The sequence below is a fragment of the Pinus tabuliformis genome, chromosome 9 (assembly GCF_031772625.1).
Source record: "Pinus tabuliformis cultivar Carrire ecotype Pingquan chromosome 9, CPIR1, whole genome shotgun sequence".
Classification (NCBI taxonomy): Eukaryota; Viridiplantae; Streptophyta; class Pinopsida; order Pinales; family Pinaceae; genus Pinus; species Pinus tabuliformis.
The window spans coordinates 599,913,527-599,923,667 of record NC_142307.1 but is presented as its reverse complement, the minus strand read 5'-3'; the positions used below and the strand labels follow the sequence as shown (position 1 = coordinate 599,923,667).

The window sequence follows — 10,141 nt, the reverse complement described above, 5'->3', positions numbered from 1 at the left end:
GAAATGAGTCTCTTCTCTACTGCGCAGAAATGGGTCTCTCTCTCACACATGTGAAGCCGGAAGCTGTTGAACCTGAAGCTACAACTGCAGAAGTAAAGATTGACTTGCACGACCTAAAAGATATCCTCTTTGTAACTGTGCTGCAGGTTCATCTAAACCTCCTCTGAAAGCCACAACGTTTGGTGGTGGAATGAAGCCAATCCGACGAACGGTTTTCAAGATATTGAATGCCCTAGTTTGAAGTCAGAAACTGCTGAAACTGAAGTTGCAACTGCAGAAGTAAAGATTGACCTGCGTGGCCTAGAAGATCTCCTCATCTGAACTATGCTATAGGTTCATCTGAACCTCCTCTAGAATCTGCAACTTTTGGTGGTGGAATGAAGTCACTCCGATGGTCGGTTTGTGAGATATCGTCTGCCCTAGTTTGATAATGAAGCCGCTAATGCTGATGCTGCTGATCTAGGGTTTGCTACTACTGATATGAATTAGATTTATTGTACTATTTCTCTCTGCTGAATTATTGAAGATAAAATAAAACTTGATCAAAGGGTTTCCCCAAACATTGTGGGGTTTGTCCCTGGCTAGCCGACACATCTTGTGTCTCTTGTCTTGGCTTGTTTTCTATCAATCATTTAATGTTCTATCTGCACTTTACTTTATGTACATGTGATTGCTAATCTGTGGAATATAATAAGAAAAATAAGTAAACTGTTATAAGCGTAGAACATACCATAACTTAACATAAAGCCTTAAGCATAGATCTCAATTTTCAAACCTGACTTCCTCAATGTTGCAAACATTTAGTGGCATGCCTACTTGTGGATCAAATGATCCCCTACCCACTTTGCCTTTTTGTGGATAATCAAAATTTCTGATCATTTAGCTCTTCGAATACTTGTTCCTCGACAAAATTTTCACTTGATTCATCTTCCTAAAGTTTCTTAGGTTTTTTTTTTGTCCATTATAATTTTTTTTCCAGATTTTCACAATTGTGAATTGTTAGACATTCTCCTTATGGATGGAGCATATCAAACATTGTCTATTATGCCAGATTATGAGACATTCAATGTTATGTTTGCCTACTGGTCATTGCATATATATATATATATATATATATATATATATATATATATATATATATATATATATATATATATATATATATATATATATATATATATATATATATATATATATATATATATATATATATATATATATATATATAGATATAGATATAGATTCAATCCTTCATATTTTTGGCACATTTCAACATGATTCCACTAGCTATTTTAGCAAAAATAGTGAGTTAAACTGGAAAATAAAATGTTTTAGGTGTCCAACAGAGAATGTAAACACTGCTTAAATATTAGAAGCTATGCGATTTACCACATCAATTAGGGATATCAAGGCTTCGACAAAGTTCTATAATTCTGATTGGCCTCCAGCCTTTCGACTCTGATTTGGAGGAATTTCAAGTACTAGGAGGCCACTTCAAGAACAACTACAATATCCATCGAATTTCCTTCAAGAAAAAAACTCCTAAATAGATCTATAGCATTTTTTGATTTTCCTTTTCCTTGACTTCTCCATGATATTGGTTGCCCCACTTTAGTGGCATTGTTATTTGTGCTAATGTTTCTTGATTCCTAGCTTGTTATGCATGGAAAGAAAACACCATCTGAGCTACTTTTCCCATTTAAAACTACCTTATGTTGAATAGAAAGAAGATTAAAGTCAACCTCCTTTTCTCTAAATTCCATACATTCATATTGTCTATTCCTACTTGGATTATCATTGCTAGTATGTCCATTGTCTTGTGTCTGGCTTAGCTGGTCATTTCTTATGGCTTCACTTGGAGTGTGACCAATGCTATCATCTTCTTCCTCATCAAAACTTAATAGAGGTTCAATATCTCTAATATCTTCTTGCAATTGACTTTGATAACCTCCTTTGCTTGAGCCATTAGAACTCATTTGGCTTCTACTTTCTTCTTGTCTGGAGAAAGCAACAAACCTGTAACCAACAGCCTCTACACTCAACCACGTCCTATTTCATATTCCTTGCAAGGCTTGTGAATGGAGTCATATGCTCCTTGTATGCCAACAACCCATCCTGGATAGTTGAATTAAATACCGAAGGTAATTCTGAAATGATTTTTGTCTTATGTATTCTATTAAAGGCATAGATTTTGTCCAAGCCTTATTCTATTACAGACATAGATTTTGTCCTGAAGCCTTTTGTAGAGTTGGGTACCAGGTTTGGAAACTCATGCACAATGGGAGGGTGGAAAATGATTCAAACTCCGCTTCTAGCCTGATAAAAAATAATGAATCTCTTGGAACATGCTTCAGAGACCATATCACATTTTACCCGCAAAAAATAATGCCCCTCTTTGAAAAGCCACTATAAATTTCAGGCCTACACTCTGAAATTTTTCCCATAGATGATTTCAAGTGTTGACTGCCTATCTAGAAAAAATGTGTAGCTTCCTTCTGGGACCTCAATTGATACATGGGATCCACTAAATCAATATCAATGCTTTGTATAACAGTAAGAAATAGATTTCCTGGTGATATAGCCAACCCAAAGAAACTGACAAATACATATGATAAAAGACCCATGTCATTTTTCAAATTTTTATTCTTTTGAAGCAAGGTTAGGAAAATTGTCTGGGGAAAGGTATTGGAAGAAGAGAACTCCCATATTTTATCCAACTACCAACAGAGTTGTCATTGTTGCAATTGTATAGGAATCTTCCTCAAATGTCCATGTGATATCTATAACCACTTGATCATTATCCTCTTACTGACCTGACTTGCGATATTTACACCTAGAGGTGTAACATATCCAAACAAATGGAAGGACAAAACCTTTTCCAATCACTATAAGAGCCTTTCTTAGGGATTTTGGAGTTATGACCGAGGATACTTCTAAGATGGGTACTGAATCAGCTGGTACCACCTCCTTCAAGAGACCTAAAGGCACAAAGTTAGCAGTAGAAGACACATATTGAGGCTTCCAGGATTCTCATGCCATAGCTTAACATTTTTATCAAAATTTAGAGTGGAAAAAAATAATTTTGTTGCTTGAACTATCCACATCCATTTTCTGAAAAGAATTTAGAGTGCACATGGCACAAATCACTACAATAACCAAAGATTTAGGAACCTAAAGTAGGCCAAATAACCTCACTTCTATTTGTTGCAGGTTATGTTCAATAGTGCACAAATGTGGTTCAAGGACTCTTTATAAAAAACCTTTACCATACTTTTCTCTAATAGCCAATATAGGAAAACTATTGGATGAACTTACCAAAGAACTTTCATCTTCTTCCAAAGAGGATTTTCTTATTGGTGAACAACAACAAGAATATATGCCAATAGCCCACTATGTGTTGCATATTGATCTGCATTGATCATAGATGACACGCCATTTCTAGAATGTTTCCTTGTTGCTTGTGCACTAGATTTTACAGGAATTTCTTGACATAGGCTTTTCCCTAGATCAGTGGTATCCATAACCACTACCAAACCATTTTAAGAAACCTTTTGACTTGCAAATAAAGCTCTAGAATAGTAACTAACCATGATTTCTATTCACCATTCCATATCAGTGCTACCCTCGCATTATCAAGATCTAATGAATGCATCTGCACTCACCATTTTATGCTACATTCCTGATCCTTTCTCGCATTCTAAGCACGTATTTCTATCACTGTTGGCCATTAAACCACGTTTCACTATAGTTTTTCATCAAATAAGTTGTGTGCTAAGTCCTAATGTAGAAACCCCTATTAGGAGCTTGCCATAACCAAGTATGGCTTTTAGCTCATTTCTTTATTGCTTCAAAGAGCTCTAAGGCCTTGCTATAATGCCCAATCTTCACATAACCAATAATAAATGAAATCCACAAAACCAAAACCTCGTTCACAAATTTTGTCAAATGGTTGGTAGGAACCCTCCATTCTCCTACTATTAGTCAAATAATCGATAAAGAAATTACACCAAACATTGTGAGGATTTAAACAATCTGGGTGATCACTCATAAATAGTCTGCTTGGATATTCATTTAAGATCCTTCTTGACCATGGCTGCTTTTAGGGGAAAATAAACTATCCAATAGTGGATCCATCTCCACCACACTCATTGCATATCATGCTATTCATTTGTATTGGAAACAATATACAATAATTTGTACAATCATGAGAAGATACCCTTGGATTTATTTGCTATTACGTGAAAATAAACCATCCAATAGTGGATCCATCTCCACCACTCTCCTTGAATATCATTCTATTCATCTGTATTGGAAATAATATACAATAATTTGTAGAATCAGGAGAAAATACCCTTGGCATTGTTTGTTAGTATATGATAGACATGTTTGGAAGAGTGAGGGGACAACTTGTAATATAAATCCATTAATTAAAACCTATGGTTATAAAAACATTGAACAATTAGTACCAACATGCTTATTTTAAATGATGCAGGAATTTCTATCCATAGCCAATTTGAGCATATCTTGTTGTTTTTCCAGTGAAAACAATTATAAGAGAATGGATATCAGATCTTTCCTACTTATTGTAGCACATTTATATCTAAATTAGTTTTGGTGCATTTTTTTGGAGATGGAAACTCATCCTCCTTCATTTATAAATGTTGGGCACAATTTGAGAAAGAGAAAATGCACTGAAATGAAAATAAATGCAACAATGACAGTGAAATAATAATAATAAAATGAAAAATGTGTCAAATTTCAAATCATATAATTTTGCATTTAGAAAAATAAACTCTAAAGCTAGTAGCTTAAGATTTGAAATATTTAATCAAATCGCAAAGATGAGTTGCACTTATCTACAAATTCATATTGTTGGAATATATTCCCAGTGAAAATAAGCTAAACATAAGCCATTCAATAGCTCTAACAAGATATTAATAGTTTGTGCTAATTCTAGTTACTTTTCCTTGTATGACTATATTAAAGTGTTTGTAAATTATTTTTTATTATTAGCTTGTTGTGCGGTTCACGTTACAAGGGTGTGACATTATGCGAACTCTCTTGAGCTATTTTTTATTAAGTTAAAAATAGGGGTTGCATGATTATATATTTTACATAATACAAATAGTATGTCATTATGTGTCAAACATTTTTTTTAGATCAATGCCTATATATTCAATTTCAAGGATTGCCATAATGCATGTTAACTATTTAAAGGGTGCTAGCTTAATGGAAGAGCACTTTCCTACTAGTGGTTCGATTCCATTGTGCCCTGACATAAATTAAACATTGATATTGTAGTTTATTTTTAATTAAATACTTTCAATAGTGAGATATTTTTTTGGATTCATTGATTTATATTGTCTCTAAAGAGACAAAAGTGATATTGTATTGTTTTTAAATATAATTTTTTATTTTCTCTGAAGAGACAATAGCTAGGATTAAAGACATATTGTCTCTATAAAGGCAATTTCTCTAATCTCAACTATTGTCTCTCAAGAGACAAAACTGAAATTGTCTCTTAAGAGACAATAACGCTTATGTTATATATTGTCTTTATAGACACAATTTTTTAAGACAATAATTTGAGACACCCACTTAAAGACAATATTTAAGACAATACAGAAAATTGAAGTTGTCTCTTAAGAGACAATAATGCTTGTGTTATATATTTTCTTTATAGAGACATTTTTTAAGACAATTTTTTTGTCTCAAGTTAAAACAATATACCAAAAAAGTGTCTCAAATATTGTCTTAAAACCCCCTTCCATATCGTAGTGTTTCAGTTGTATAACAAATATGATATTTACATGATAATTTTCCATCCTTGATTGAACTTAGATTGAATTGAACGATAATGGAAAATACTGGTTACAAAGCATTCATTCTTCCATGCTATCATATCAATCACAGTTTAAGAATTATCTAATTACAACCTATGCCCATGCCATGTTTTTGTGGAACCTAAATAGCTATTGATACCATTTAGTGCACATGTCTTTGTAATTGACTGAAAATAATGCTATTATAAAAATAAAAATGGAAGTGGAAGTGAAAGCATTGTAATTGTTTGGTGGATTTTGTAGTTCCATATGAGGATTTCGTTTTTTTGCCAGATTAGACGTGTATTTAACCATCTTCTCCATTTTGTGAATTATGAAAAACTCCATTTTCGCAAACTTTAGGTTTGTAGATGATTGTTTCGGTCCCAAAAAGATTCCAATATGCACTAGAAAACACCAAAAAGACTTTTAAGACCATTGATAAAAGTTCAAATCCTTCCGGTTGCACCCAAGGATTTCAACTTGTTTCTTTTATTACTTTATGATCTAATCACCTGTCATATGTGATATTTCCTTTCAATGTAATAACTAGAACAACCATGTGGTTGACATAAGCTCAATCCATAGAAACATTCAGGGTATCATAGTTGGTAATCAAAAACATGTGAAATAGTTGAAACTCTATAGGTCATAGTTCAAATCCCTATTTCTATTATGTGTACAGGGAAAAGGACATATCATAACCAATTTATTGACAGTTACCTGTCATATACATGAATTCTAATTCTCAAGATTTTGGATGTCATAGTTCAAACAACCAATATATAGATATAGTTATTGATATATTAATTCTACTTTAAGTACATATGTCCCCATCTATGGGCATCGATCCAGGCATCGACTAATCCCCTCCCCTAGTTGGCATGCCCCTATCATAATATTATGGTCATACATAGCATGGGTTTTTCAACTTTCCCCATTTTCCAGTGGGTCTGCAACTTTGGCTCACGGATGTGAACCAAACAGGTGGACAACACAGACCCCACAATACATATTAAATGTAGTAGGATTTCAAAATTTATATCTATCCCAAGATTTCAAAGTGGAGCGCACCACATTTTTGAAATGAAATCTAGTTTTGGAATATGATTTTATCCCACCAGGTGCACAATATTCCATGGGAAATAGACCGACAAAAGGAACGAAGTCCATGGAAGTCATGCCAGCAATGGGGCTGGGAGTCGGTGCTTCAACAACCTTCGCAATGCCAAAGAGATTGAACATCGAGACCACAACATATGCAACTACCACTGTAAATGTGGATGTGTTCATTGCCATTATTGTTACATGTTATGAAAGTGGTGTTTGAAATATTAATCCCAACCACCACCTTAAACACACTGACAAACAACATGCTTTCCCAATCAACTACTCCAGGGTTGCGATTTTGTTTACAGGCGAAAGGACTAAAGTATGAGAAGAAGTACATCATTGAACATTCCAAAACACATGAGATAGTTCAAGCACTTAATGATAGGTTAGTAAATATGTATGGGAAAACATTTACTGCATAACCTTTACTGCATTGCGTAACCTCTCCAAGTTCAAAAAATCCCTCATTTTGTATAATCGCCCATCCTGTGTCTTAAATATTTTCTCAGTCATAAATTAATGAGTCAAAGTTGTATGTTTGCATAAATATGAATGTAAAAGTCGTTTTCAAGGTTGAACAATTAGAGAGGAGTCGAGCGTGTAAGTCTGAGAGGTAGTGAGGAGAAAATCATGGAGAAAATATTGGTGGGTGCGTGAAAACAACAAGTACTGTGTGTGTTACTCCGCAACCCTTGTGTAGCATAAATCACAGTAATTTTTTTTGTTTTACTTGTAGTAGTAGCATCCAACTTATCATACAAATTTATTTTTCATATGTTTAGAAATATAATCCATAGTTTGGTTTGTTGTGATATGCCTTCAAACCTTCACCACTAGCTTTATCGAAACCATTTTATTTTCACTCTGTTTTATTGTGCATTTAATTTATGTTTCAATTAAGGCTCTGTGTAGTTGCGATGTGCTTGCCACAAATGATATCTGATCCAGACTCATCTCCTCTGCCCCTAAATTTTTTTCCTAATATGGTATCAGAGCACGTTAAACTTTGTTAGTGTAAAAACAAGTTTTTAACTAGCAATTAAAAATTATTTTGAGGGTAGATTTTTGATGTATATTTACCAGCAGGTAGAAAGTTTTTTTTTTTCACTCAGAAATGGCAACATCAAGTAAAAGCTTAACTAATCCTCAGATACCTCATTTTAATGGAAAAATTATGATTATTGGTCTATTACAAGGAAGGCCCTTTTTTCTTCTCAAGACATTTAGGATTTGGTGGAGAATGGTTTTCAAGAACCAACAAATGGAGTAGCATATAATGCATTGTCTCAAGAAGAAAGGGATTTGTTGAGGGACAATAGGAATAAGGATGCAAAAGCCCTTTTCTACACTTTACAAGCAGTTCACGAAAGTATTTTCCCAAGGACTGCAGGAGCAACAAAGTCCAAGCAAGCATGGGACACCCTCTAGATAACCTACCAAGGCATGGCAAAAGTGAAGAAAACAAAGTTACAAATGCTAAGGAGAGATTTTGAAACACTTTGTATGAAAGAGTCTAAAAATGTACACTTATTGTTTACACATATGATTGGACTGGTTACTCAAAACTGGTCTCATGGTGAGACACTTGACGAAAGGAGAATAGTTGAGAAAGTTTTGAGAAGTCTTCCAGCAAGGCTTGATGCCAATGTTCTGGCCATAGAAGAGGCAAAAGATCTCTCATAGTTCTTAGTTGATGAGCTTCATGCATAGATGACTTCTCATGAACATAGACTAGATAGAGCAACAAGCTCCTTATTGGAGCATGCCTTCAAGACACAAGTTTCATTGGGTCAAGGTAGAGGTAGAGGGAGATCATATGCTAGAGGAAGAGGAAGAAGCCCACACAGTGGTGGAAGAAGCATCCCTTCAAGCTCAAGTGGAAAAGGCATCAATCAAAATCCAAGTCAAGGCCAAAGCCAAAATCAAGCAAAAGGTCAGAGGTATGATAAATCTCAAGTTCAATGTCATTACTATAAGAAGTATGGTCATTATGCAAGTGAATGTAGGAAGAAGCAATATGAAATTAGTAAAAAACAAAGTGTAAATTTCACAAAGGAAAATGAGAACCATGGTAGCATGTTTCTAGCTTGTAATGTAGCAAAAGAAAAAGAAAGCGATATATGGTATCTAGATTCAGGGTGTAGCAACCATGTGTCAAGGAACATAGAAATGTTTTCCAATAAATATGAAAGTGTGAAATCTGAAGTGACATTAAGGACTAATAGCAAAGTCTCTGTCATGGGAAAAGGAAGAGCTAATATCCTAACAAAGAAGGGGGAGAAGAATTACATCTTATATGTTTACTTTGTCCCAAGTTTGAAGCATAACCTCATAAGCATTGGACAACTCATGGAAAAGGGCTACAATGTCTTTTCCAAACATGATGAGTGCACAATTTTGGATAGGCCTCCAAGAAGATAGTTGATTGCAAAGGCTCATATGACAAACAACAGAAGGTTTCCCATAAAAATAAGATTAGATTTGAAGGAAGAAGGTGCAGAAGAACAACTATTAATTAATTCACGAGAGGATGGAAGAAAAGATGCAAATTTCACATAAGTAAACTTTCAAGCAAAGGTTAAAGATGAAAATTGTTTATGGCATTTGATATTTGGTCATCTCAACTTTGGAGGTTTTAATTTGTTGCATAGGAAAGGCATAATGAAGGGGTTACTGCTCACAGAAAAATTGGACAACCTATGTGAAGGATGTATCTTGGTCAAGCAACATAAAGAGACATTTCCAGCAGGAAAGTTAGTAAGGGAAAAGGGATCTTTGGAGATTTTCCATTAATATTTATGTGGACCAATGAAGACACCATCAATTGGTGGCAACCACTATTTATTGACCTTCATTGATGAATACACAAAGAAGACATGGGTCTATCTCCTTAAAAAGGAAAGTGAATTTTTCGAGTGCTTTCGTCAATACAAAGCTATTTTTGAGAAGCAAAGCGGAAACTACATCAAAGACCTTAGGACCGACACAGGTGGCGAATACATCTCAAATGACATCCTTTGATTCTGCAGGGAGCATGAAATTCACAAGAAATTTATAGCAAGGTATACACCTTAGAAAAATGGTTTCGTGGAAAGGAAGAATAGGACCATTATGGAAATGACAAAGAGTATGTTGAAGGCAAAGAATTTTCCAAATGATTATTGGGTTGAAGCTGTCGCTTGTGTAGTGTATATCATGAATAGATG

The 10,141-nt window shown here is 34.4% G+C and overlaps 1 pseudogene; it reads right to left on the bottom strand.

The window, feature by feature from the left end:
• Positions 1-1,406: 1,406 nt before the first annotated feature.
• On the bottom strand, positions 1,407-2,361 carry LOC149149992 (uncharacterized; annotated as a pseudogene).
• Between the last annotated feature and the right edge of the window lie 7,780 nt (positions 2,362-10,141).